Below are 5000 nucleotides of genomic sequence, written 5' to 3'. Positions count from 1 at the left end.
CAACACACATATATAACATATATATATATATACATATATACATTTATATATATATATATATATATATACGTATAAATGTATGTATATATATGTATATACACGAGTGTATACTCATAATTTATCCATTGAATTATCTTGACAGAAATTTCAATAATTGTTAACATAAAAATTATGAAGATAATGACGACATTGATATTTATGTCTATGAAAAAAAAAGATTAATTAATTTTTAAAAATCCACAAACAATCAACACAGCTACAAATAAACACAACAAACACAACAAAAACCCAACTACCTATAATATCAAACTGCCTTTATACACACGCTCCCTCGACAAGCACGTTACGTTCCCAAAAACTGCGTATCGGAACAACACGCATTTTCGTGGTTACGCCTTCGCTCGTTCGTTCACTCGTTCGTTCGCTCTCTATAACGTTAACGATGTTTGGATCTTCGGGTTCCTATGATTAGATCGTAATAAAGAGAAAAAAAATGATAAAAAAATCGAAAAAATTCAGGTCATTTAACATCAAATGAGAGAGTGAGGAAGAAATTTCGATTTTTTTTTTTTTTTTTTTGTTCTACTTTCGACTATATTTGTAATTCATATCTTTATAGGAAATGTGTTTATGTGTATATGCATACATACATATAAATATATATATACATATATGTATGCATGTGTATATATATATACATATATATATATATATATTCCTATCTATATTTTTTATAAATCTCTCTCTACATATATATATATATATATATATATATATATATATGTATATACAATATACATATACATAGATATATGCATACATACATACATATATATATAGATACATATATATAACATATATGTATGTCTGTGTGTGTTTGTCTGTGCGTGTGTGTCTATGTATGTGTATGTGTACGTGTACGTGTACGTATATATGTATGTGTATGTGTGAATGTGTGTGAAAGTGTGTTAATGTGTCTACAAGTGTGTGTGGGAAGATACAGGAAAGATAATTCATATAAATAGATAAAGCGACACATATACAAAATAAATACACGCATACACAGGTATGTGTTTATATACACATACCTACGTGTGTAAGCGTGTGATATAAAAATACACAAACATACATGTAAAATACATAATCTTTATCCTCTAGCCGTGTATGTACCTTATAAATGCCTCATACTAATATTCGCAATGTGCAATTCGCATAAATAAGCCTCATATACATTCTTTAAATCTTGTAATGTATTTTCCATTCTGCATTTCGTTACGAAAATCAAATTAAAATCCATGTGATTAAGTATTTTCAAAGTTTGGTGGAAAATGTTATTCTCTCGACACTTATGTTGTCATGTTGTCAAAATAAGAAACAAAATGGTTATATTTCTGTCACTGTCTCTAAATATCAAATTCTCGAAAATAACATACGTGATGACACTCGAACTCAGAAAAACCGTAAAAATATATAAAAAAAAAACAAAAACAAAAAAACGCACCGACAAACAAACAAACAAACACATCCCAAAACATGCACTTAACTACTTGTGTTTTTTGTTTTCTTACGAATTCAAAAGAAGAGTTTTAATAAAGAGACCATCTCACACTTCACCACTACTACAAGTTCCAACTCACACAGCTGAGCGGTGACTGAGTCAGGCTTGGCGAGTGAGTGTGGCTCGCTCACTCACCTGCCGAAGTATATGCCAGCGGTCGCTATAGGATGCTTTAGAGCTCTTTTTTTGGGATGAGGGGCTCGAGAATTGGGTGTTGTGTGTGAGGGGAGGGGGAGGGGGAGAGGGTGGGGGGTTGTTGTGTGTGTGTGGGGGGGGAGGGTGTTGTTGGGTGTGTGTGCGTGTGTGTGTGTGTGTGTGTGTGTGTGTGTTGGGCGTGTGTGTGTGTGTGTTGGGTGTGTGTGTGTTTGCGCTGTGTGTGTGTGTGTGTATGTGTATGTGTGTGTGAGTGTGTGTGTGTGTTGGGTGTGTGTGTGTGTTGAGCGTGTGTGTGTGTGTTGAGTGTGTGTGTATGTGTGTTTGTGTGTGTGTTGGGCGTGTATATGTGTGTATGTACGTTTGTGTGTCTGTGTGTGTGAACTTCAAAATTTCAAGAGACTCCAGTGAAAATGTATCAGACTGCCGATAACAAACAAAATTATGCTTTAAATAAAGTGTGAGATGAGACCGGGAAAACCAAGGAAACCGGGAAAACTAAAAGTGGTTCCTTCTGATGAAAAGGTTCGGAACCAATGCTTTACATGTTTAGAAGTTTCAAAGATTTACACTTTGTAGATAAAGGAAATAAGTGAGAGATCTTTGAAGATTGTATTTTTATTTTTCTAAATGGTATAATTGTATTATTATATATAATATATCCATAGTTCTTTCTCAATTTGATAATACCTCCACGATATTTCAATTCAAATAAGAGATATACGATGCCATGAAAAATATCAAGAGAAACACCAATACGAAAAAAATATATATATACACACATCCACACACGCCCAACACATACACACACACACACACACACACCCAACACATACACACACCCAACACACACGCACACATACACAGACACAGAGACACACACACACACACACTTATATATATATGTATATATATATATATATATATATATATAAATGTAAACAAAACTTCTCAGGTGTACCTTGTCTTGACACACATTTCGAAGCCCTTTTGAAGCAAGAGCGAAGTCCCAGCCCCTGAAGCCCTTTCGTCTTGTAATACATGTCTTTGTATCTTATATGTATCTTATATGTATCTTACCCTTGTCCTTTTGTAACGGTTGTCTGCTTGTGAAACGGACTTGGAGAATAGAAGATTGTATGAATAATGAATTTTGATAGATATTTTGCGATACATAAAAATATATTGACTTATTGAGATACATACAACATAGACGCATTTATCTTTTAAAAAGTATGTACATCTATCCAGCTGCCTATATTTATGAGCACATTGCACGAGCTATGTATCCGTGTACATTATACATTACGTATGTACACGTAAATATAAACTACACACTGCTTTTGTATATTTCTGTTCCACTTCTATTTCCATGAAAAATATTACTCTTCATGATTAAACTCTACGGCGCATCCCCATCCTATTTGAGCTCGAAGGTCAAATACAGGGACTTTGGACCTTGATTTTACTCATATCATTCCTTAATTAACATCTAATGTGTATCCAAATGAGGAATAGAAATGTCGAATTGAAATATTATCAATCTCCATTATAGGACAACTGTGCACTAGGGTTTTGATACAGATGAGAAATATAAGACATCGTAACAGCACTTAATTATGTATGGTTTGATTTCCAAGCAAACATATAGAAGCGCTTTCATCTAATAATCATTATCATCGTTTTGTTTTCCTTTTCGTTTTTGTTTCTTTGGAATCACATAGAGCAGTTTTAACTACAAAATGTAAAAAAACAACATGTCTGCCATCTGCCTAACCTCGCTAAGACTGCACGTGCAAGAGCTAACACCTAATTATCCGGTATTGATGAGGTTTCGCACAAAATTGGAGAAACGAAAATCTAAATTTGAAATTTCGTTATTCGCAAAACTAACTTATTGACGTTGGGAGTATCCATGCACCATCCAACATGATTTTTTTTTTACATAGATGGTTAATTAAACAAGGACTTATTTACCAAGGAGTCAATAAGTAGAACTTGTGTACCCTACCTGTGTACCTCATTCCTTGATTTTTTTTGCGATTTTTATTATCATTGTAATCATCAAGGTTACAATAATGATAACAGTAACACTATAAGTGATATCTTTGATAACATTAACAATAGCAAGAGAAATATATTTTTTATGCAAATGTTCAAGGAATGGGTAAACAGGTGAGGACAGGTAGGCCTACTTATCTATTACTTAGTGACTAAGCGCTTATGGAACCATCTATGTGTTAAAATGATAAATGAATGCATAAAACAATGCCAATGGGCAAATAATTTTAAAGTTTTGTGCACCAATACGAAAAAAAAAACTTTTGTGTACATGATAAAACCACATATGATTCTAATATGCAGTTGTTGCTCCATGACCAATAAAGCTAAGAAGAAGTAGACTCATTAATTTCGAAGAGGAATGTCTAGAAAATATTTATATGCATAGATAACACCGTGCTTAGGGCATACGCACGTGTATAGATATATAATATATCTTACCATGATATGGAATACCAGAATAATGATAAATGAAAGAGGTTAAAGATTATCACTTCTGCCGGCAATCATGTTTCTCATCATCTCATTTCATGACACAAGTGTAATAATGGTTATTGTTATTAGACTATATAATTAACTATGAATAAATTTACTGACCTTATCCATACACGTGTTAATCCAACACAACTCCCTTTCCGGTGTCAGTAGCACTAAGAGGGCGTGATGTAGAATATATATATATATATATATATATATATATATATATATATATATATATATATATATATATGTATAAATGGAGATTAACATCTGAGTGTAAACATTGGGATTTTGGGTGAAATATCTTTCTGGATTCGAACTTCTACCGGTCTTTTCTAATGTTCCCAAACTAGGTATTAGAATCATCAATCTTCAATTGTATTTCGACCATGTTTGCAGTGTTAGTGTGACAAAGGAACATTTAGGAAATAATATAATCCACGAATACTTAACTCCTTTTTCGATGAAGCGGCGCTGACAACCTCGTAGATTCCTTTTTATTTAGACGTATTTATTATAAATAAGGTACATCAAGAACATAGAAAAAAAGAAGCGAAAAAAACTACAAATCATGTTTTTGTTCTTCATAAACTCCCTCTTTGTATGTTTTAAATTGGGTTATAAGCAACTGTTTAAAAAATTATAATAATGTTACCTTGGTCCTCGGAAATGTCATAATAAACCGCTGCTTATAAGTTGTCAAAAAAGTCTTTAAGCTCGTTTAAACTTTCATTGTTGGCATGTGTCT

At 32.8% G+C, this 5000-nt stretch overlaps 1 long non-coding RNA gene across 6 annotated transcripts in view; it reads right to left on the bottom strand.

Annotated features, from left to right (window-relative positions):
- The window catches only part of LOC122243687 (uncharacterized), a 111036-nt gene that overhangs the window by 101966 nt on the left and 4070 nt on the right, over positions 1–5000 (bottom strand). Inside the window, exon 1 of one of the 6 annotated variants that reach the window (XR_015191084.1) lies at positions 1638–1694. The exons of 1 other annotated variant lie outside the window; for it this stretch is intronic. This is a non-coding gene — a long non-coding RNA (uncharacterized LOC122243687). Of the gene's footprint in view, positions 1–1568; positions 1695–5000 lie in introns of those variants that run through there. 4 more of the 6 variants (XR_015191079.1, XR_015191080.1, XR_015191081.1 and 1 more) reach the window with 4 other exon arrangements.

Source organism: Penaeus japonicus, unplaced genomic scaffold, assembly GCF_977035675.1.
Source record: "Penaeus japonicus unplaced genomic scaffold, GWHDUDI00000001_assembly GWHDUDI00000006, whole genome shotgun sequence".
Classification (NCBI taxonomy): Eukaryota; Metazoa; Arthropoda; class Malacostraca; order Decapoda; family Penaeidae; genus Penaeus; species Penaeus japonicus.
This window is presented reverse-complemented; position numbering and strand designations above follow the sequence as displayed.